The sequence below is a fragment of the Somniosus microcephalus genome, chromosome 1 (genome assembly GCF_052327205.1).
Source record: "Somniosus microcephalus isolate GS21.2 chromosome 1, FLI_Smic_1.0, whole genome shotgun sequence".
NCBI classification, from domain to species: domain Eukaryota; kingdom Metazoa; phylum Chordata; class Chondrichthyes; order Squaliformes; family Somniosidae; genus Somniosus; species Somniosus microcephalus.
The window spans coordinates 350,424,486-350,449,895 of record NC_140987.1 but is presented as its reverse complement, the minus strand read 5'-3'; positions in this window follow the sequence as shown (position 1 = coordinate 350,449,895).

The window sequence follows — 25,410 nt, the reverse complement described above, 5'->3', positions numbered from 1 at the left end:
CCGCGTAGTGTACCCCTTGGTACAGTACCTGACCTGTGGGTACTAATACCAATCCGTTCCCAGGTCCCTTGGTAGTGGTGGGGCACCCTTCCTTGCGGGCATTGGCTACCGGAATCATGGGCAGGGGTCTGCGGGGGCGGGTGATGAGCTCAGTGGCGTTTACTGGGATCTGAGAGTATGGGACTCTGCACGCCCGTGTGCTGACGTCCCACCTCATTCCTCTCCCAGCATCTTGCCACTGCCTTTGGAAAAAGATGGAGACGCCTGTGGGGCAAGCGCGTTCTGAACCCCACATACAGATGTAGATCTCCTCATCTGGTTCCCACCATTTGTCCCAACAGACATTCAACCCCCCATGAGTCCCCGTAATAGTCCGATGGGTGTTGTTACCCAATCTCTCCCACTCGACCGTGGAGTTCTTCATGGTGCTGCTCAACTTGCGCAGCCACCACCAGCGATTCAAAGGTACATGTCCATTGCAAACCAGACAAATCTTCTTCCCGACGGTGACGCTTATTCTGGGTGCAATGATCCTCACCCTGGGGCACATCAGAGATGTCTCTCTGCATGAAAACCCCGTCTGGCTGGAGTATTCAGTAGAGTTCGACCGCAGCCAGCCTGGCCATCTTCCTTCATGGAAGTAGGCAGCAGTCTCTTCAGCGTCCCGCGGGCCGGTTCCGTCGATCGCGATGGGGCCTCTGTTGCCAGAGCACCCATGGATCGTGGAGTCCTTGGTGCGGCCCCGATAGGCCCAGCTCCACCCGATTACCACGACCGCGACGAGAATTCCTCTCGTCATCTTTTTGGTTCCTGTAACAAAATTAAACAATACAGCCAGGCTCCCGAGAGATTCTGGCTTAGGTGAAGGCATGATCGGGTCTTTCGACCTTGATCCAATACAACAACCATACTGGGCAGATTCCAAAACTACTTGACACTACTCACTTTAATATTTACACAACTTAAACTTAAAACTTAAACTTATGTACAGCGCCGCCCATCCCCGGGCGGCTTGCCTAATCCCTGTTTGGGCCACAGCTTGCCGCTCCCTGTGGTGGGGCTGCAGTGACCTGTGGCTTGAGATCCTCGCAGCCTTTTGCTGTCAACTGGGGACTGCATTCTGCCAGGGGTTTCCCACGTCTGCGTTTACTGAAGGTGGGGGAATTGGTCCAGGGCTTCCTTGGATGTGGCGCCCGAGGCGACCTGCAAGGGGGTGCCTTTGGTGAGGCTCCCATAGCGAGTGGACCTTTGGGTGGGACCTTGGCTCTCACAGCCCGTGGCTCCTCCACGACTGCCGGCTTCGGCTCCCTTCCCTCAGGCTCTGCCCCTTTGGGATTTGGGTCTGTGGCAGACAACTCCTCTTCACCTGTCCCTATAGGTGGGAGATCTCCGCCCCCAATTCTACCTCCCCCAAACTTGAGTCGAGGGCGGGATCTCCATCCTCTGATTCCACCTCCTCCAGAATCGTATCAAGGGCGTGGCTCAGCTGTTCGGGCTCCTCAGCTCCGATAGCGTTCGGATCAGGGGGAGGGCCTTGATCTTCGGGCTCCTCCTCGTCCGAGTCCCAGGCCATTGGGGAAACGTCCCCCCAGGTGGGCGGGACAGCTTCTCCTTCCAAGCAGGCTACAACGCCAGCTTGTGTGGTCTGTGGCTCATCGCACGCCTCAGGCTGAGGATCTTTACCCTCAGACCTGGCTTCGGTTGCCGGCCCTTTTATACCCGGCTTGAATAGTTTTCACTGGTCATGAACCATTTTACAACCCCTAGCTGGTCCTCTAAACTGCCAGCCCTCGCTGTTAACCTGGCGTTCTCCTCCCTTAAAGCCTGATCAACTAACGTAGCCACCGCAACCTGGCACCGCAGGTATTCCTCCATTTTACAGGAGGTCTCTTCCTGTGCATGTCTTTCTAGAGGACACAGGTCGACAAGGTATTGGTGAGACCACACCTGGAATACTGCATACAGTTTTGGTGTCCATACTTATGAAAAGACATACTTGCTCTCGAGTCAGTACAAAGAAGGTTCACTCGGTTAATCCCGGGGATGAGGGGGTGGTCATATGAGGAGAGGTTGAGTAGATTGGGACTCTACTCATTGGAGTTCAGAAGAATGAGAGGTGATCTTATTGAAACATATAAGATTGTGAAGGGGCTTGATCGGGTGGATGCAGTGAGGATGTTCCCAATGATAGGTGAAACTAGAACTAGGGGGCATAATCTTAAAATAAGGGGCTGCTCATTCAAAACTGAGATGAGGAGAAACTTCTTCACTCAGAGGGTGGTAGGTTTGTGGAATTTGCTGCCCCAGAAAGCTGTGGAAGCTACATCATTAAATAAATTTAAAACAGAAATAGGTAGTTTCCTAGAAGTAAAGGGAATTAAGGGTTACGGGGAGCGGGCAGGAAATTGGACATGAGTCTAGGTTCGGAATGGTCATGGCCCTGTGGGTAGTGGAGTGGGCCCAGGGGCCGTGTAGCCTTGTTCTGCTCCTACTGTGTTCTAATTCTGTGTTAGATTTCAGGAGATGGTTTTATTCCTGTTCCTGGCTGGGGTGGAGATCGCCTTTACAGAAGGTAAGTACTGTAGAAAATATAGGGACAGAGTGATCTCCTGGAAGAATTTCGATCGCCTAGATGGGTCAGAGAGGAATTTCCCAGATTTTTTTCTCCCAAATTGGCCATTGGGTCTTTATCTGGTTTTTCGCCTCTCCCGGGAGATCACATGGGTTCGGGTGGATGCAGAGTGATAGAAGATTTGAGGTTAGGATCAGATCAGCCATGATCTTATTGAATGGTGGAGCAGGCTCGAGGGGCCGATTGGCCTACTCCTGCTCCTATTTCTTATGTTCTTATGTTCTTATGACAGGCTGCGCTGGCTCTAGTCAATTGGGCCCAGCGCATCGGGGTCTCGGGAATGACAAGACCAGTAGCGACAGCTATCTTCCCCTTCTCGATCGTCAGAGACCGCTTTGTCTCTATGATTGATTCTATCGCAGCGGGATCCATAGCCGCACTGGCTCCCTTAACTGGGACAGGAGCTACGGCTTGGGTTTGGGCTGGTGCTGGGGCAGCGGTCTGGGCTTGGGCTTGGGCTGCGGGAAATTTTCCCTTACTATCCTTCCACGGATTTCTATAGTCCTTGCGCCAATGTCCTTTCTTCCCACACCTGTAGCAATTGAGCTTGGCTTGGGCAGGGCGATTCCCCTCCTGATGCCACTCCTTCTTGCTTGGGGCTGCGGGTTTTGCCTCATGCACCTTTCCCTTCTGGGGAGGTGTTTCCTGACCTCTACAATTCTTATACGCAACGTTGAGCTGGCGGAGCACCGTCTCCTCCGTGACACTGAGACCTTGGGGATCAAACCAAGATCTGGCTAGGGCCCGTATCTCTGGCAAGCTGTTGGTAACCAAGCAACGGAGCCAATGAACCCGCTGTTCATCGTTCATTGCAACCCGGTCAGGCATGCCCGGACAGCTGTGTCGATACACTGGCCACAGCCTTTCTGCGAAAACCCGTGGGGTTTCTCCAGATAGCTGCACAGTCCCTTCCACACGGTCGAACGGACTACCGTCGTCCACTCCCATAACTTCTAAAACTTCCTCCCTGTGATCCACATACCCTTTCCGTCCCCTCTTACTCTCATCTGAGAGGCACTGAAGGATTGTGCAATCCAGGGGGAAAAGCAACATTTTCACCTGTTCCTGATAATCAGTCATTAATGGCTGCTGTCTCCTCTATCTCCCTGAAATGAATCGAGGGATCTCCCTTTACTGTGAGTCTTGCGAGGTGGTTCACCATGGACATTAATTGCTGGGCAGCGTAGGGCACCATGAGCTGGTTCTGATGGGGTCCGGCATCACCAATTGCGGTGTTGGGACCGAACCTCTGGTGCCGAGCAGGACATATCGGTGCCGGTCCCGGCTTTGCTACCGGTGGCTCTTCTTCCTCACATTCCACCTCGGCTACCTCCTCTTTTACCACCCCCTGTTTTTCCGGCCAAGCCTCACTGTAGCTCGGCGGTGCTGAGGGCTAGGTGGCTGGTGCCACAACTACTTCGGCTGGAATCGTCTGTTTCGATTCCTTTAAAAAGTCCATGTGACTGGCTTTCAGGACGACGAGACACACCATGCCTCTTGCCTTAACCAGGGCCGTTCTCAGGTCCTCTATGGTCTTTTGGCAGGGGCCATGGTCTGTGCTCTCGAACCCGTGCTCGAGGGCTAGCTTGTTAGCTGCCTTAACCTCCACTACTCTCTCCTCCTGCGCTCTTAGCTGTTGTGTGAGGCAGGCATTTTTCTCCCGTATCCTCGTTTCATTGATCTTTGCCTCAGTAACCTGGCACTCCAGGTACTCTATTCTAGCCTGATGTTGACTAACTACCACTTGGCGTTCCTGATTCAGCGCGTGAAGTGGTTTGATGAGTTTTTGCCCACCCATGGCCTTTTCCTCTATCTCTGCTGCCTGGGTTGTGATCCTGGCTGCCTGTGCTGCAACGACTCGGTCCAAGATCTGGACCTGCTTCTTGTAACACATCAGCCACATTGCTTTCTCCACTGACTTCTTATGCTCTTTGCTCTCTGTCCACCTGATGGCTGTGTCCACCGGACGCCCATCCAGTAAGAGATTGGAAATCCATTGCTTAGTGAGATTTACATTGCCAAAGACATAATCTGCTATCCTCTCATCCATTGCATTTCGACCATTCAAACTTGGATCTAGTACATTGCAATCCTGCTGCCAGAGTCCTGCCACGGTCGCCATTTTCTGTAAGGGGTTTTGGATCGCAGAGGTTTCTCTCTCTCGAGGCCTCTCTCTCTTGCACAGTAAAACCGTGAGTGGTTCGACCCACTCGCCCCTTAGATTCTGTACTCTGGTCTTTGGGGCAGGAACTACAATGTAGAGAAAACTCTTATAGACCAAGTTTGATTAAACAAAATGGAATTTTATTGCATAATGTAGAACAAATCAAATGCAAGCAAATAAGAGGGTACATGAGAGGGAAAAACACAAACAAATCATAACGACACAATACTAACTAAGGCAAATACAGGCATATTATACTCTACAAAGATCATCATGAAATGGGGAAAACACACGGAGCATCGAGGGACAACAACTCATGTTAATTATACCCTTAAATGTCCACCCCCTTAAAACTATCTAGATCTGATTATGAAGGGCCAGAAACATGCTCACCAATCCAACTAGGAAGTGTAAGGTTTTGAAACAGGCCTGCGTTTGATCCTTTCAGGCGTCCTGTCTCCACGTGGTTGGTGGAGCCCCAGCGAGCTGCGCCACACCTCTCTCTTGAGGTGGGGGTCGGGGACGGCTGGACAGCGGCTGGTCTGGATGTCGGCGGGGTCGGGGATCATCTGCTCGAACCCGGTCAGAGGAGCCTCGGGCTGGCCCCCATCGTGTCTTCTGTAGTTTTTTATTGTCTCTTCTCCCGAGCTGGAGTGGGTCGATGGCCTCCCATTTCGTCAATGGCCCAGGGTTGGTCAATGATCTCCCAATGTTTTACCCCTGGGCGGGACGCCGGATTGAACCGTCTTCTTCTCCTTCTTCTAGCGATGACGCCGCCGATACGTTGGTAGCACCACGATGGCCGCTTTTCTTTCTATCCCTGGGTTCCCAGATATACTTCTCATCAGAAGCCCTTATCTCGCGCCAAATCAGGTTAGTCTTCTGTTTTAATTTTGGCGGTCTGGGAGCACAACGGGGTAGTTATTATATTTTAAACTGTTCTTGGATGGCCGGTAACGGGCCATCTCTGGTCTGGAATGACCTTCATTGTTCTTAATGTCCTGCTGATGTCCTTAACGGGTCCTTGATGCTCTTCTCATGAATATGAAACTGTTCCCTTTTGTCTGGGTAAACATTTAGATGGCCTTTATCTACAGGCTGATCTTGACTGGATCTGCATCCAATCTATATGTATATGTGGGTGTCTGGTTTCGTTCTCTCAGAAACGGCTTCCAGAACTTACTGTGGGCTGAATCCACAAAGCTGTCTGAGGACTGCAGGACCCATTTTAAAGTGTCCCAATAAGTTGGTCACGGGGTCTGGCGGCCATTTTGAATGCCCCTTTTTCCTAGGCTTCTTTTAAAACAGTCTTTAAAATCATGGCCTCGTCTGCCATTCGACCCTTTATAATATAAAGTTCAATTTTGTGAATCCTACACTCCTCCCTGATGATACTGTAACTTGCTTGAAGTATCATAATTCTGGGTGAGCATAATTTTCTGAATTTCCATAATCAAGCCATCCCAGTATTTACCTATCTATGACACCACGACACATGCATTTCCCATTTCAGAAAAACCTAGTGTACATTAAGCATCTATAGATGGCAATACTTCCGATGTGAAATTTGACATACTCACTTCCAGGCGTGGAGGTGGGCCTAATACCCTTATTTCACCTGGTGCATACACACTATCTTTTAATAATAACAACACATCTAATAAACTTCAAGAATAAAAATAAAGTACACACACAAAAAATCAAATGCACCTCAATACATATGAAAATAATACAGAGGAGGGAGGGAAAACTTTTACTTTATACAGAGCAGCAAAAATCTAAACGGGTGTCTCTTCTTCTACCCGCACATAATGCTCCCTCCATTCCCCTCTGTTCTCATACTTTTGCGAATGTTTGACCTTTTTACAGTGTACAAACAGTAAATAAACTACAATGATAACCTGGCACACTACAAGCATGTGGGAGGCTATCCTAATCCAAGAAGGGAGTTCTATATTAGTGAACAGGTCCCACCATGGTGGGGTCACTATATCCAATATATCTGCCCCTATCTCTAAAGTCTTCTGCTCCAGTGTATAGAAATGTTTGTGTGAAACAAAAATGGCTTTTAATATCTTGGTGAGGTGTTCAGGGAGAGGGGGAATAATATATCCAAAATGTGCAACGAATCGCTATAGATCGGTGAAATTCTCTTTAACAGTGATGTGAACAGTAGAAGGTTCAGGAATGGGGACAATTTGCTCTTGGACCACTTGAACTTCTGCCCTGGGCTTGAAACAGAAGCTGATGTCACTAACCTGACACCAACCGTGCTGTCCATGTTGGTAGTGGGGCGCTGCAGTGGTGACACAGTATGTCCCACCTCCTATATATGCCACCTGCGGGGGCATATGGCCTTGTGCCATTGCCTCCATGGTGCAATTTATAGGCTCCGCGACAGCAGTTCTGAACCCGCACTGTGGTTTCAAATGGGCATTCAACTGCTGGGGACACAGGATGATGTGCGCTCCCCGGCTCCGGCAGCCCGAGAGGTCAGTACGCATCATTGCATGCTCCCATCGAATGACGTAAGGTGGGACCCCTGTGTAGCGAATATGAGCACCCCCATGAATGACTCCAATGACAGTGGGTTTAGCTGTCTTTCCCATCACCGGCATTCTTACCACTATACCCATAATGGTGTAGTTAGACCGTCCACAGTCCACTGGGACTGGGTAGGCTTCTGAAGCTAGTCTGAGCTGGCAAGGACTCAATGCATTCTCAAAAGGGTCGAGGGCTGCGAGGTGCTTGTTGCTGATGCAGGAGGGGACTAAACCTTGTTTCAAATCCTCCAGGTTACTGTGGCCCTCGCCCAGCAACCACGCCCCATACAGCACACAAGCTTAGTTCTGCGCAGCCTGGTCGGACGCATTCCGATCCTCCCTGATGAGAGCATTTACCGTTTTCGCGTGTTTCTCCAGCTCAGCAATAATTTCTTTTACGTGTAGTGTCATGGCCTGGTCCTCATGTAACTCAGAACCCACTACCTTGTTCTCGTCAGTCAGTATCTTTCTTAACTGTGTTTGCAAACCATTGATTTGGGTTTGCAGCTCCACATCATCCAGTGTGTTGATGACGGAAGTTCCTGTATTAAAAGCTGTGAAAATATCATTTACTGCACCCCTTCTTTGCCTCCCTATCCTGTCCAAGACCTCATGTGGTGTGGTGTACAATTCGGCTCTGTCGACATCGGCAAAGTCGAATTCATAAAACTGTCTGAACATGTTTGTTAACAGGACCTGGTACAATTGTTCCATTTCCTTGGGGCACCACTCAGGCAAGCGCACCTCGGTGAGGTTTAAAATCACCGAAGCCACCGCGTAGTGTACCCCTTGGTACAGTACCTGACCTGTGGGTACTAATACTAATCCGTTCCCAGGTCCCTTGGTAGTGGTGGGGCACCCTTCCTTGCGGGCATTGGCTACCGGAATCGTGGACAGGGGTCTGCGGGGGCGGGTGATGAGCTCAATGGCGTTTACTGGGATCTGAGAGTATGGGACTCTGCACGCCCATGTGCTGACGTCCCACCTCATTCCTCTCCCAGCATCTTGCCACTGCCTTTGGAAAAAGATGGAGACACCTGTGAGGCAAGCGCGTTCTGAACCCCACATACAGATGTAGATCCCCTCATCTGGTTCCCACCATTTGTCCCAACAGACATTCAACCCCCCATGAGTCCCCGTAATAGTCCGATGGGTGTTGTTACCCAATCTCTCCCACTCGACCGTAGAGTTCTTCATGGTGCTGCTCAACTTGCGCAGCCACCACCAGCGATTCAAAGGTACATGTCCATTGCAAACCAGACAAATCTTCTTCCCGACGGTGACGCTTATTCTGGGTGCAATGATCCGCACCCTGGGGCACATCAGAGATGTCTCTCTGCATGAAAACCCCGTCTGGCTGGAGTATTCAGTAGAGTTCGACCGCAGCCAGCCTTGCCACCTTCCTTCATGGAAGTAGGCAGCAGTCTCTTCAGCGACCCGCGGGCCGTTTCCCGCGATCACGATGGGGCCTCTGTTGCCAGAGCACCCATGGATCGTGGAGTCCTTGGTGCGGCCCCAATCGGCCCAGCTCCACCCGATTACCACGACCGCGACGAGAATTCCTCTCGTCATCTTTTTGGTTCCTGTAACAAAATTAAACAATACAGCCAGGCTCCCGAGAGATTCTGGCTTAGGTGAAGGCATGATCGGGTCTTTCGACCTTGATCCAATACAACAAACATACTGGGCAGATTCCAAAACTACTTGACACTACTCACTTTAATATTTACACAACTTAAACTTAAAACTTAAACTTATGTACAGTGCTGCCCGTCCCCGGGCGGCTTGCCTAATCCTTGTTTGGGCCACAGCTTGCCGCTCCCTGTGGTGGGGCTGCAGTGACCTGTGGCTTGAGATCCTCGCAGCCTTTTGCTGTCAACTGGGGACTGCGTTCTGCCAGGGGTTTCCCACGTCTGCGTTTACTGAAGGTGGGGGAATTGGGCCAGGGCTTCCTTGGATGGGGCGCCCGAGGTGACCTGCGAGGGGTTGCCTTTGATGAGGCTGCCGTAGCGAGTGAACCTTTGGGTGGGACCTTGGCTCTCACAGCCCGTGGCTCCTCCACGACTGCCGGCTTTGGCTCCCTTCCCTCAGGCTCCGCCCCTTTGGGATTTGGGTCTGTGGCAGACAACTCCTCTTCACCTGTCCCTATAGGTGGGGGATCTCCGCCCCCAATTCTACCTCCCCCAAACTTGATTCGAGGGCGGGATCTCCGTCCTCTGACTGCACCTCCTCCAGAATCGTATCAAGGGCGTGGCCCAGCTGTTCGGGCTCCTCGGCTCCGATAGCGTTCAGATCAGGGGGAGGGCCTTGATCTTCGGGCTCCTCCTCGTCCGAGTCCCAGGCCATTGGGGAAACCTCCCCCCAGGTGGGCGGGACAGCTTCTCCTTCCAAGCAGGCTACAACGCCAGCTTGTGTGGTCTGTGGCTCATCGCATGCCTCAGGCTGAGGATCTTTACCCTGAGACCTGGCTTCGGTTGCCGGCCCTTTTATACCCGGCTTGAATAATTTGCACTGGTCATGAACCATTTTACAAACCCTTAGCTGGCCCTCTAAACTGCCAGCCCTCGCTGTTAACCTGGCGTTCTCCTCCCTTAAAGCCTGCTCAACTAACATAGCCCCCGCAACCTGGCACCGCAGGTATTCCTCCATTTTACAGGAGGTCTCTTCCTGTGCATAACTTTCTAGAGGACACAGGTCGACAGGCTGCGCTGGCTCTAGTCAATTGGGCACAGCGCATCGGGGTCTCGGGAATGACAAGACCAGTAGCGACGGCTATCTTCCCCTTCTCGATCATCAGAGACCGCTTTGTCTCTATGATTGATTCTATCGCAGCGGGATCCATAGCCGCACCGGCTCCCTTAACTGGGACAGGAGCTACGGCTTGGGTTTGGGCTGGTGCTGGGGCGGCGGTCTGGGCTTGGGCTTGGGCTGCGGGAAATTTTCCCTTACTATCCTTCCACGGATTTCTACAGTCCTTGCGCCAATATCCATCATTCCCACACCCATAGCAATTGAGCTTTGATTGGGCAGGGTGATTCCCCTCCTGACGCCACTCCTTCTTGCTTGGGGCTGCGGTTTTTGCCTCATGCACCTTTCCCTTCTGGGGAGGTGTTTCCTGACCTCTACAATTCTTATACGCAACGTTGAGCTGGCGGAGCACCGTCTCCTCCATGACACTGGGACCTTGGGGATCAAACCAAGATCTGGCTAGGGCCCATATCTGTGGCAAGCTGTTGGTAACCAAGCAACGGAGCCAATGAACCCACTGTTCATCGTTCATTGCAACCCGGTCAGACATGCCCGGACAGCTGTGTCGATACACTGGCCACAGCCTTTCTGCGAAAACCCGTGGGGGTTCTCCAGATAGCTGCACAGTCCCTTCCACACGGTCGAACGGACTACCGTCGTCCACTCCTATAACTTCTAAAACTTCCTCCCTGAGATCCACATACCCTTTCCGTCCCCTCTTACTCTCATCTGAGAGGCACTGAAGGATTGTGCAATCCAGGGAGAAAAGCAGCATTTTCACCTGTTCCTGATCATCACAGTCATTAATGGTTGCTGTCTCCTCTATCTCCCTGAAATGAATCGAGGGATCTCCCTTTACTGCGAGTCTTGCGAGGTGGTTCACCATGGACCTTAATTGCTGGGCAGCGTAGGGCACCACGAGCTGGTTCTGATGGGGTCCGGCATCGCCATTTGCGGCGTTGGGACCAAACCTCTGGTGCTGAGCAGGACACATCGGTGCCGGTCCCGGCTTTGCTACCAGTGGCTGTTCTTCCTCACATTCCACCTCGGCTACCTCCTCTTTTAGCACCCCCTGTTTTTCCGGCCAAGCCTCAATGTAGCTGGGCGGTGCTGAGGGCTAGGTGGCTGGTGCCACAACTACTTTGGCTGGAATCGGCTGTTTCGATTCCTTTAAAAAGTCCATGTGACTGGCTTTCAGGAAGACGAGACACACCATGCCTCTTGCCTTAACCAGGGCCGTTCTCAGGTCCTCTATGGTCTTTTGGCAGGGGCCATGGTCTGTGCTCTCGAACCCGTGCTCGAGGGCTAGCTTGTTAGCTGCCTTAACCTCCACTACTCTCTCCTCCTGCGCTCTTAGCTGTTGTGCGAGGCAGGCATTTTTCTCTCGTATCCTCGTTTCATTGATCTTTGCCTCAGTAACCTGGCACTCCAGGTACTCTATTCTAGCCTGATGTTGACTAACTACCACTTGGCGTTCCTGATTCAGTGCGTGAAGCGCTGTGATGAGTTTTTCCCCACCCATGGCCTTTTCCTCTATCTCTGCTGCCTGGGTTGTGATCCTGGCTGCCTGTGCTGCAACGACTCGGTCCAAGATCTGGACTTGCTTCTTGTAACACATCAGCCACACTGCCTTCTCCACTGACTTCTTATGCTCTTTGCTCTCTGTCCACCTGATGGCTGTGTCCACCGGACGCCCATCCAGTAAGAGATCGGAAATCCACTGCTTAGTGAGATTTACATTGCCAAAGACATAATCTGCTATCCTCTCATCCATTGCATTTCGACTATTCAAACTTGGATATAGTACATTGCAATCCTACTGCCAGAGTCCTGCTGCGGTCGCCATTTTCTGTAATGGGTTTTAGATCGCAGAGGTTTCTCTCTCTAGAGGCCTCTCTCTCTTGCACAGTAAAATCATGAGTGGTTCGACCCACTCGCCCCTTAGATTCTGTACTCTGGACTTTGGGGCAGGAACTACAATGTAGAGAAAATTCTTATAGACCAAGTTTGATGAAACAAAATGGAATTTTATTGCATAATGTAAAACAAATCAAATGCAAGCAGATAAGAGGGTACATGGGAGGGAAAAACACAAACAAATCATAACGACACAATACTAACTAAGGCAAATACAGGCATATTATACTCTACAAAGATCATCATGAAATGGGGAAAACACACGGAACATCGAGGGACAACAACTCATGTTAATTATACCCTTAAATGTCCACCCCCTTAAACCTATCTAGATCTGATTATGAAGGGCCAGAAACATGCTCACCAATCCAACTAGGAAGTGTAAGGTTTTGAAACAGGTCTGCGTTTGATCCTTTCAGGCATCCTGTCTCCACGTGGTTGGTGGAGCCCCAGCGAGCTGCGCCACACCTCTCTCCTGAGGTTGGGGTCGGGGACGGCTGGACACCAGCTGGTCTGGATGTCGGCGGGGTCGGGGATCATCTGCTCGACCCCGGTCAGAGGAGCCTCGGGCTGGCCCCCATCGTTTCTTCTGTAGTTTTTTATTGTCTCTTCTCCCGAGCCGGAGTGGGTCGATGGCCTCCCATTTCGTCAACAGCCCGGGGTTGGTCGATGATCTCCCGATGTTTTACCCCTGGGCGGGACGCCGGCTCGAGCCGTCTTCTTCTCCTTCTTCTAGCGATGACGCCGCCGATACGATGATAGCACCACGATGGCCGCTTTTCTTTCTATCCCTGGATTCCCAGATATACTTCTCATCAGAAGCCCTTATCTCGTGCCAAATCAGGTTAGTCTTTTGTTTTAATTTTGGCGGGCTGGGAGCACAACAGGGCAGTTATTATATTTTAAACTGTTCTTGGATGGCCGGTAATGGGCCATCTCTGGTCTGGAATGACCTTCATTGTTTTTAATGTCCTGCTGATGTCCTTAACGGGTCCTTGATGCTCTTCTCATGAATATGAAACTGTTCCCTTTTGTCTGGGTAAACATTTAGATGGCCTTTATCTACAGGCCGATCTTGACTGGATCTGCATCCAATCTATATGTATATGTGGGTGTCTGGTTTCGTTCTCTCAGAAACGGCTTCCAGAACTTACTGTGGGCTGAAATCCACAAAGCTGTCTGAGGACTGCAGGAACCATTTTAAAGTGTACCAATAAGTTGGTCACAGGGTCTGGTGACCATTTTGAATGCCCCTTTTTCCCAGGCTTCTTTTAAAACAGTCTTTAAAATCATGGCCTCTTCTGCCATTCGACCCTTTATAATATAAAGTTCAATTTTGCGAATCGTACAGCAGCACTGGACAGATGCAGGTTGCGGACTCTTCCATAGATACCCTTTAACTGTATAGGCCAGTCGGCACACTCTCAAATGCCTCTATAAACAGCTGATATTGAGCCACCAAACTTCATTTGTAGGCAGGCTCTTTGAAGTCCAAATCCTTTGTGTAGCAACTGCCAGAGACCTTGAGCTGACCCTCCAACCAGCAGCTTGCAGTTCCTCCAATTCCACCTACGCTTGCTCCTCCTCTCTGCTCCTCACTAAGTTCTCCATCCTGCAACTCACCAGCTGACCCCAGTCCCACACTGGTGTTTGCCTCTGCAGAGACTGAGTGATGCAGGGTGCTTCGAGGAGCTGGGCCCGGGGCATGCATGGGCCTCTAGGTCTCCTCATGATGGGAATCTCTTGTACGTCAAGAACAAGATTTGTTACAATTTCATGGATCACAGGGCAGATACATTGGCAGAGCAGCAATACAGAGTGTGAGGCGAAAAAAAGCGCTAGCCTGCACCTTTAGGAAGTAGGCAAACAATTGCAGATTGCTTGCTCTATGATTTTGTGCCAAGCTTAACATGAGGTTCTGTGAGTCCGCTTTGTAAGACAATATTGTAAAATTTGGTAAAATGTGACCTTGGCAACCTCACGGAGACCTATAAACAATCTTGTGCACCGGTGAAATAGCATTGATCCTTTTTGCCAGTTACATCTATGTCACTCTTGCAACACGATGCCCCTCACCACCAAAGAAAAGTCCACCCTTCTGGCCAATACCTCCTGCAGCATGACCATCCAGAGCTGTGTCTTAAATCGACACGTTCTCCAACCTGGCCTTGCTGCAGCCAGTCCTGCCCCTCACTACAGCTGCACACAGCTACATAAGAAGTTAGTGAGTTTACTTCACATTATGGGGCGAGATCAGCTTAGTGCTCTGCAGGAGATACAGCGCCTGAAGAGCAGCACTCCCGAATCCACTGTGGCCAGACCGCATATATTTGCATTACCTTTAATGCAACATGTTTTCACAATCCTGACCATAGAATACTAATTAGATAGCCCCTCTGGCATTCCACAACAGCCTAACATTATTGTTTGCAGTATTACTGTATAAATCTTTGGTGTGCTTCTGACCATATTAAAGTAGGCATTTACCCCTTTATTTTAAATAGACTCCACAAATAGCAAAGGAATGTCATACAAACATGTTAAGTGTTTGTTCATTAATATCGCAAACAGCAATTTCTAACCTTACATTTTCTTTCCTAGAATGCATACAGTACTTCAATTCTCTCCTTAAAGAATCAGTTACAATGAAATAATATAAATTCTTGCTTTTCAATGTGGCTCAAGATATACCACAACCTGAAAAATTTAATCCCAATCCCTGTCAGATTAAAATTTATGTGCAGTACTGATACAAACTGGCCCTACTTTAAATTCCATCGGTGACCGACAGATTTGTGAACTGTTTCTTTGAAAAGACTGTATATTACAGGCTGCATGATTAGAAAGTTCACAGATCTTTATCTTTATTTAAAATGGCCCCGATATTTTCCTTTTTTTGCTGAAATGAGTTCCAATGATCCCCATACGTAAACTAAATTGAGACAGATTATCACAATAAGGGTTTCCTCAGCCAAGTGATCATGCTAACTATGATCATGCAATGACATATGCTGGGGTCTGGCAATCCCTTCCTCACCTCCCGTCAGAAGATGCTGCTTCATCACCAGTCAGCCACTCTCCGTTCCCATCTTCTAAATGATTTTTTCCTCCTCTTTAGACCCCTCCTCCTACCACCTACCATTCCCAATCAAGGTGAGAGTCAGGAAATCTGCTCCCAGGCCTCCGGGAATACTGATAATGAACCGAATGGATGAGAGCAGAACAAGTTGACTCAGCCCTCTCTGGAGAAGGATTTCACCTCAGTGTGGCTTCTATTGAAAGCTCAGTGTGTGCAATAAATCATTCATTTGATATTTTGTATGGCACATGTGTAATCTTGGCACACAGCCACTTCTGGCACAGAGTGGAATATTTCTTTTTCTCCTTGGCATGTAACTGCACCATTTTGCATTTAAAAGTTAAATGCAAGGCGTAGCTTTTGACAATGCTCAATACTGCAAGAAGAGCAGCTGAAATCTAGAACAAAAGAAAGAAAGATACTGCATTTGTATAGCGCCTTTCATGACATTGGGACGTCCCAAATTGCTTTACAGCCAATTAAATACTTTTAAAGTGTAGTCACTGTTGTAGTGTAGGAAAAGACAGCAGCCAACTTGTGCACAGGAAGGTCCCACAAAAAGCAATGAGATAATGAGAACATAATCTGTTTTTTAGTGTTGTTGATTGAGGGATAAATATTGGCCAGGGCACCAGGAGAACTCCCTTGCTCTTCTTCAAAAAGTGCCGTGGGATCGGAGAGCGCAGAGAGAGCCTCGGTTTAACGTCTCATCTGAAGATCAAAACTATAGCATCTGCACTATAACAAAAACTCGCATTGATATGTTGTTTCTAATGTAGACAAAACATTCGAAAGCACGAAACAGAGGCTTAATCACAAAAAACTGGACACTGAGTTGAGGAGGTATTAGATGAGGTGACCAAAAGTTTGGTCGAAGAGATGGGTGTTAAGGAGCGTCTTAAAGGAGGAGAGGGAAGTGCAGAGGCAAATGGGGTTTAGGGAGAGAATTCCAGAGCATGGGGCCTAGGTGGTTAAAGGCACGCCCGCCAATGGTGGGCGAAGAGGGAGATGCATAAAAGCCCAGAGTCAAAGACCGGAAAGTGGTAGATAAATAGTGTTACAGATCTTATATTTGTGAGGCCTCTCTCTCTTTCAGTATAGGGAAGGTGGGAAATATTTTTACCTTGTTTCAGTCATGTAATATACTGTACATTTAACATATTACAGCAATGAGTGTACCACAATCAACATCAGAAACCGCACTCCAGAGCCTGGACTACCCATGATCGATGCCTTGGGAACATTATTTATTCTTTTAAATTTTGCAAACTATTGAGGAGTATGACAGTCCTTCATTCAATGGTCACAGTGAAACCATAGATGCGAGTAAAGAGGCCAGTGTAAAGTAAAGAGAGAGGCTCATTTATCTTGGTAGAGATTATCAGTGGTGAATTTATGCAGCATTCCACACCTGCAAAGTCACATTGACATGATCTTATTCCAAATCAGACCTGGCGTCAGTGAACTAACTGAAAAGTAGATGTCAAAGTATAATGCAAGATTTAGCGAATACTATGGGGGAGCTTTCTGTCTGATAGCATGGATGCAATAGCCTTTGGCGGATTTTGTTCAGTGGAACAGAGAAGCAGCAGCAGAGGGTGGTTCAAAGGAGTTAGAGGGCATAGACCTCATAACGCGTCCAGTCGATGCAATGCCAGGCAGCTGACGTGTGGCAACAGTGAGTTTCCCGGGCATGGCAGAACAGAGGTTAATGCGACAGCTCAGCCTTACCAGGGAGGCCTTGACAGAGACAGGTAACTTGGTCAAAGATGACCTGCAGGTGCAATGAGCCATCTGCAATGCATTGGCAGTGGCAGTGAAGGCCACCACTGCCCTCCACTTTAATGTGGTTGTTCTGTGCTTCTCAGTACCTTCCTAATTGCAGAAATAGCACGAGCAGATTTGGCATTGTGAATATAATTTTCTGACATAAGATCCAAGGACAGGAAATATAAATTGGCCAGAAAAAGCAGTAAACCTGAGGATTGGGATCAGTTTAGGATTCAACAAAGGAGGACAAAGGGATTAATTAAGAGGGGGAAAATAGAGTATGAGAGTAAGCTTGCAGGGAACATAAAAACTGACTGTAAAAGCTTTTATAGATATGTGAAGAGAAAAAGATTGGTGAAGTCAAGCATAGGTCCCTTGCAGTCAGAATCAGGGGAATTTATAATGGGGAACAAAGAAATGGCGACCAATTAAATACATACTTTGGTCCTGTCTTCACAAAGGAGGACACGAAATAACCTCCCAGAGATGTCGGGAACATAGGGGGAGAAATTGACTTTAGCCCCGTTTGGGCGCTAACCTTGCCAGGGCACTAAAAGTAGCGCACCGGAAACATTCGAGCCCCCGCACCGGAAATTGGTCGTTTGCGCCCCAAAGGGATGTAGGATTCACAAAATTGAACTTTATATTATAAAGGGTCGAATGGCAGAAGAGGCCATGATTTTAAAGACTATTTTAAAAGAAGCCCAGGAACAGGGGCATATAAAATGGCCGCCAGACCCCGTGACCAACTTTGGGACACTTTAAAATGGTTCCTGCAAATCCTCAGACAGCTTTGTGGATTCAGCCCAAAGTAAGTTCTGGGAGCTGTTTCTGAGAGAACGAAACCAGACACCCACATATACATATAGATTGGATGCAGATCCAGTCAAGATCGGCCTGTAGCTAAAGGCCATCTAAATGTTGACCCAGACAAAAGGGAACAGTTTCATATTCATGAGAAGAGCATCAAGGACCCGGTAAAGACATCACCAGGACATTAAATACAATGAAGGTCATTCCAGACCAGAGATGGCCCGTTACCGGCCATCTCAAGTATTTTAAAATATAATAACTACCCCGTTGTGCTCCCAGCCCGCCAAAATTAAAACAAAAGACTAACTTGATTTGGCGCGAGATAAGGGCTTTTGATGAGAAGTATATCTGGGAACCCAGAGGTAGAAAGAAGTCATCGAGGGAAGCATTGTGGAAAAATGGGAGGAAGACATAAACGGAGCACCATCATCGGAGAGGCAGATGGTTCGAGCCGGCGTCCCGCCCCGGGGTAAAACATCGGGAGATCATCGACCAACCCCGGGCCGTTGAAGAAACGAGAGGCCATTGACCCGCTCCGGCTTGGGAGAAGAGATAAGAAGAAACTGAAGAAATGATGGGGGCCAGCCCAAGGCTCCTCTGACCGGGGTCGAGCAAATGATCCCCGACCCCGCCGACATCCAGACCAGCCGGTGTCCAGCCGTCCCCGACCTCCACCTCAGGAGAGAGGTGTGGCGCAGTTCGCTGGGGCTCCAAACAACCACGTGGAGATGAGACGCCTGAAAGGATCAAACGCAGACCTGTTTCAAAACCTTGCACTTCCTAGTTGGATTGGTGAGCATGTTCCTGACCCTCCATAATCAGATATAGATAGGTTTAAGGAGGTGGATATTTAAGGGTATAATTAACATGAGTTGTTGTCCCTCGATGTTCCGTGTGTTTCCCTATTTCATGATGATCTTTGTAGAGTATAATATGCCTGTATTTGCCTTAGTTAGTATTGTGTCGTTATGATTTGTTTGTGTTTTTCCCTCCCATGTACCCTCTTATTTGCTTGCATTTGATTTGTTTTACCATATGCAATAAAATTTCATTTTGTTTCATCAAACTTGGTCTATAAGAGTTTTCTCTACATTGTACTTCCTGCCCCAAAGTCCAGAGTACAAAATCTAAGGGGCGAGTGGGTCGAACCACTCACGGTTTTACAATGCAAGAGAGAGAGGTCTCTAGAGAGAGAAACCTCTGCGATCTAAAACCCCTTAAATAAAATGGCAACCGCAGCAGGACTCTGGCAGCAGGATTGCAATGTACTATATCCAAGTTTGAATGGTCAAAATGCAATGGATGAGAGGATAGCAGATTATGTCTTTGGCAAGGTAAATCTCACTAGGCAGTGGATTTCCGATCTCTTACTGGATGGGCGTCCGGTGGACGCAGCCATCAGGTGGACAGAGAGCAAAGAGCATAAGAAGTCAGTGGAGAAGGCAGTGTGGCTGATGTGTTACAAGAAGCAGGTCCAGATCTTGGACCGAGCCATTGCAGCACAGGCAGCCAGGATCACAACCCAGGCAGCAGGGATAGAGGAAAAGGCCATGGGTGGGGAAAAACTCATCACAGCGCTTCACGCGCTGAATCAGGAATGCCAAGTGGTAGCTAGTCAACATCAGGCTAGGATAGAGTACCTGGAGTGCCAGGTTACTGAGGCAAAGATCAATGAAACGAGGATACGGGAGAAAAACGCCCGCCTCGCACAACAGCTAAGAGCGCAGGAGGAGAGACTAGTGGAGGTTAAGGCAGCTTACAAGCTAGCCCTCGAGCACGGATTTGAGAGCACAGACCACAGCCCCTGTGAAAAGACCATAGAGGACCTAAGAACGGCCCTGGTTAAGGCAAAAGGCATGGTGTGTCTCGTCAGCCCGAAAGCCAGGCACATGGACTTTTTAAAGGAATCGAAACAGTCGATTCCAGCTGAATTAGTTGTGGTACCAGCCACCGAGCCCACAGCACCGCCGAGCTATAGTGAGACTTGGCTGGAAAAACAGGGGTGGTAAAAGAGGAGGTAGCCGAGGTGGAATGTGAGGAAGAACAGCCACTGGTAGCAAAGCCGGGACCGGCACCAATGTGTCCCGCTCGGCACCAGAGGTTCGGTCCCAACGCCGCCAATGGCGATGTTGGTCCCCACCAGAACCAGCTCGTGGTGCCCTACGCTGCCCCACAATTAAGGTCCATGGTGAGCCACCTCGCATGACTCACAGTAAAGGGAGATCCCTCGATTCATTTCAGGGAGATAGAGGAAACAGCAGCCATTAATGACTGTGATGAACAGGAACAGGTGAAACTGTTGCTTTTCTCCCTGGATTGCACAATCCTTCAGTGCCTCTCAGATGAGAGTAAGAGGGGATGGAAAGGGTATGCGGATCTCAGGGAGGAAGTTTTAGAAGTAATGGGAGTGGACAATGGTAGTCCGTGCGACTGTGTGGAAGGGACCGTGCAGCTATCTGGAGAAACCCCACGGGTTTTCGCAGAAAGGCTGTGGCCAGTGTATCGACGCAGCTGTCCGGGCATGCCTGAACGGGTTGCAATGAACGACGAACAGCGGGTTCATTGGCTCCGTTGCTTGGTTACCAACAGCTTGCCACAGATACGGGCCCTAGCCAGATCTTGGTTTGATCCCCAAGGTCCCGGTGTCACGGAGGAGACGGTGCTCCGCCAGCTCAATGTTGCGTATAAGAATAGTAGAGGTCAGGAAACACCGCCCCAGAAGGGAAAGGTGCATGAGGCAAAACCCGCAGCCCCAAGCAAAGACTGGCATCAGGAGGGGAATCGCCCTGTCCAAGTCAAGCTCAATTGCTACGGCTGTGGGAAGGATGGACATTGGCGCAAGGACTGTAGAAATCCGTGGAAGGGTAATAAGGGAAAATTTCCCGCAGCCCAAGCCCAAGCCCAGACTGCCGCCCCAGCACCCGCCCAAACCCAAGACGTAGCTCCTGCCCCAGCACAAGGAGCTGGTGCTGTTATGGATCCCGCTGCGATTGAATCAATCATAGAGACAATGCGGTCTCTAATGATTTCGCAGGGGAAGTTAGCCGTGACCACTGGTCTTGTCGCTCCCGAAACCCCGACTCCTGTACCCAAATGACTAGAGCCGGCGCAGCCCGTCTACCTGTGTGCGCTGCGATATGATGTATGGAGACGACCCCTCGTGGAGATGGAAATGGAGGAGGTAAAAGGGACCTATCTGTTGGATACGGGAGCATCGTGCACCGTGATCCACGCAGATAACCCCACCGCCTCGCCTCTGTCCACCGGGGTCCCATACCTTCTGTCGGGCTTCACGGGCGAAGAACAGGCTGGCGCACATTCCATTCCCCTCTCCATTCGTTTAGGACCACTCCACACCACGTGGAAGTGTACACTAATGAAGTGGGAGGTGGGGGGTGGAACGGGAGTCCTTGGGTCTGATTTCTTGGTATCCCACGAGATCCTCATGGACCTGAGAAATCACTGTCTCTGGGGAGCGGGTGCGAGCATGAAAGGGGTAGTGGATGCCACGGCCAACCCAACGAAAGCACAGGTCGGCCGGCGGGAAGTCAAATTCCTGGGTCTGACCCTCCGCGCTGGTGAGAGAGGCACAGACCAGGATAGACAGGAATCGGTGCAAAATCCACCGGTCCCCGCCAGTCGCGCAGTGGAGGTGTCCCGACGCAATAAATAGTTTCACATCAATCAGTGCAAACTGTTTAAGCCAGGTGCAAGAGTGTCAGCAACCGAAGCCAGGTCTGAGGGTAAAGATCCTCAGCCTGAGGCGTGCGATGAGCCACAGACCACACAAGCTGGCGTTGTAGCCTGCTTGGAAGGAGAAGCTGCCCCACCCACCTGGGGGGAGGCTTCCCCTATGGCCTGGGACTCAGACGAGGAGGAGCCCGAACAGCAAGGCCCCGCCCTCGACACGATTCTGGAGGAGGTGGAGTCGGAGGACGGACGCCCTCGACTCAAGTGTGGGGGAGGTAGAAATTGGGGGCGGAGATTCTCCACCTGTAGGGACAGGTGAGGAGGAGCCGTCTGCCACAGGCCCAATTCCCGAAGGGGCGGAGCCTGAGGGGAGGGAGCCGAAGCCCACAGTCGTGGAAGAGCCATGGGCTGTGAACGCTGAAGTCCCACCCGAAGGTCCACTCGCTAAAGGAGCCTGCCCAAATCCCAAGGGGGCGGAGCCTGGAGGAAGGGAGCGGAAGCCGGCAGCCGTGGAGGTGCCACGGGCTGTGAGGGCTAAAGTCCCAACCGAAGGTCCGCTCGCTAAGGGAGCCACACCCAAAGTACCTCTTCGCAGGTTGACTCGAACGCCTCAGCCGGTAAAACCTTGGCCTGATTCCCCCATTCTCAGCAAACGCCGACTTGAGAAATCCCTGACAAAACGCAGTCCCCGATCGGCAGCAAAAGGCTGCGGGGAACCCAAGCCACAGGTCACTGCAGCCCCAGCACAGGGAGCGGCGAGCTGCAGTCCAATCAGGGATTAGGCAAGCCGCCCGGGGATGGGCGGCGCTGTACATAAGTTAAGTTTAAGTATCAAATTTAAGGTGTGTAAATACTAAAGTGATTAGAGTTATAAGTGGTTTTAAATCTGCTCAGTATGTGTGTTGTTTTGGATCGAGGTCGAAAGACCCGATCATGCCTTCACCTAAGCCAGAATCTCTCGGGAGCCTGGCGGCATTGTTTAATTTGTTGCTGGAACCAGGAGAAAGATGAGAGGGATCCTCGTCGCGTTCATGATGATCGGATGGAGCATAGCCTATAGGGGCCGCACTAAGGACTCCACCATTTATGGGTGATCTGGCAATAGAGGCCCCGTCGTGACGGAGGGAACCGGCCCACGGGACGCTGAAGAGACTGCCGTATACTTCCATGAAGGGAGATGGCCAGGCTGGCTGGGGTCGAACTCTACTGAATACTCCAGCCAGACGGGGTTTGCATACAGAGAAACGTCTCTGATGTGCCCCAGGGTGAGGGTCATCGCACCCAGGATCAGCGTCACCACCAGGAAGAAGATTTGCCTTGTTTGCCATGGACAGGTACCTTTGAATCGCTGGTGGTGGCTGCGCAAGTTGAGCAGCACCATGAAGAACTCCACGGGTGAGTGGGAAAGACTGGGTAACAACACCCATTGGACTATTACGGGAAATCATGGGGGGTTGAGTGTCTGTTGGGACAAATGGTGGGAACCAGATGAGGGGATCTACATCTGTATGTGGGGTTCAGAACGCGCTTGCCCCACAGGCGTCTCCATCTTTTTCCAAAGGCAGTGGCAAGATGCCGGGAGAGGAATGAGGTGGGACGTCAGCACATGGGCGTGCAGAGTCCCATAATCTCAGATCCCAGTAAACGCCACTGAGCTCATCACCCGCCCCCGCAGACCCCTGCCCACGATTCCTGTAGCTAAAGCCCTCAAGGAAGGGTGCCCCACCACAACAAAGGGACCCGGGAATGGATTGTTATTGGTACCCACAGGCCAGGTGCTGTACCAAGGGGTGCACTACGCGGTGGCTTCGGTGATTTTAAACCTCACCGAGGTGCGCTTGCCTGAGTGGTGCCCCAGGGAAACGGAGCAATTATACCAGGTCCTGTTAACAAACAGGTTTAAACAGTTTTACGAATTCGACTTTGCCGATGTCGACAGAGCCGAATTGTACACCACTACACATGAGGTCTTGGACAGAATAGGGAGACAAAGAAGGGGCGCAGTAAATGATATTTTCACAGCTTTTAATACAGGAACTTCCGCATCAACACACTGGATGACGCGGAGCTGGAAACCCAGATTAATGGTTTGAAAACACAGTTAAGAAAGATACTGACTGACGAGAACAAGGTAGTGGGTTCTGAGTTACATGAGGACCAGGCCATGACACTACAGCTAAAAGAAATTATTGCTGAGCTGGAAAAACACGCCAGAACGGTAAATGCTCTCATCAGGGAGGATCGGAATGATTCCGAGCAGGCTGTGCAGAACGAAGCTTGTGTACTCTACGGGGCGTGATTACTGGGTGAGGGCCGCAGTAACTTGAAGGATTTGAAACAAGGTTTAGTCCCCTCCTGGATCAGCAACAAGCACCTCGCAGCCCTCCACCCTTTTGAGAATGCTTTGAGTCCGTGCCAGCTCAAACTAGCTTCAGAGGCCTACCCAGTCCCAGTGGACTGTGGACGGTCTAATCACACCATTATGGGTATAGTGGTAAGAATGCCAGTGATGGGAAAGACAACTTAACCCGCCCCGGTATACAGGGTGGAGAACATTGGAGTCATTCAGGTGGGTGCGCACATTCGCTACACAGGGGTCCCACCTTACATCATTCGATGGGAGCATGCAATGACGGGTATCGACCTCACGGGGTGCCAGAGCCGGGGAGCACACATCATCCTGTGTCCCCAGCAGTTGAATGCCCATTCAAAACCACAGTGCGGGTTCAGAACTGCTGGCGTGGAGTCTATAAATTGCACCATGGAGGCAATGGCACAAGGCCATGTGCCCCCGCAGGTGGCATATATAGGAGGTGGGACATACTGTGTCACCACTGCAGCGCCCCACTACCAACATGGACAGCACGGTTGGTGTCCAGTGAGTGACAGCAGCTTCTGTTTCAAGCCCAGGGCAGAAGTTCAAGTGGCCCAAGAGGGAATTGTCCCCATTCCTGAACCTTCCACTGTTCACATCACTGTTAAAGAGAATTTCACCGATCTGCAGCGATTCGTTGCACATTTTGCATATATCATTCCCCCTCTCCCTGAATACCTCACCAAGATATAAAAAGCCGTTGTTGTTTCACAGAAACATTTCTATACACTGGAGCAGAAGACTTTAGAAATAGGGGCAAACATATTGGATATATTGACCCCACCATGGTGGGACCTGTTCACTAATATAGAAGTCCTTTCTTGGATTAGGATAGCCTCCCACATTCTTGTAGTGCGCCAGGTTATCATTGTAGTTTATTTACTGTTTGTACACTGTAAAAAGGTCAAACATTCGCAAAAGTACTAGAATAGAGGGGAATGGAGGGAGCATTAAGTGCGGGTAGAAGAAGAGTCACCTGTTTAGATTTTTGCTGCTCTGTATAAAGTTAAAGTTTTTCCTCCCTCCTCTGTATTATTTTTGATATGTATTCATGTGCATTTAATTTTCATGTGTGTACTTTTTTTTAATTCTTGATGTTTATTAGATGTGTTGTAATTATTAAAAGATAGTGTGTATGCACCAGGTGATGTAGGAGTATAAGGCCCCCCTCCACGCCTGGAAGTAAGTTGTCAGATTTTAACTCCAAGGTATTGCCATCTGTAGATGCTCAATGAACACTAGGTTTTTCTGAAATGGGAAATGCATGTGTCATGGTGTCATAGATAGGTAAATACTGGGGATGGTTAGATTATGGAAAGTCAGAATATTTTGCTCACCCAGAATTATGGCACTTCAAGCAAGTTACAGTATCATCAGGGGGGAGTGTAGGATTCGCAAAATTGAACTTTATATTATAAAGGGTCGAATGGCAGAAGAGGCAATGATTTTAAAGACTGTTTTAAAAGAAGCCCAGGAAAAGGGGCATACAAAATGGCCACCAGACCCCGTGACCAACTTATTGGGACACTTTAAAATGGTTCCTGCAAATCCTCAGACAGCTTTGTGGATTCAGCCCAAAGTAAGTTCTGGAAGCCGTTTCTGAGAGAACGAAACCAGACACCCACATATACATACAGATTGGATGCAGATCCAGTCAAGATCGGCCTGTAGATAAAGGCC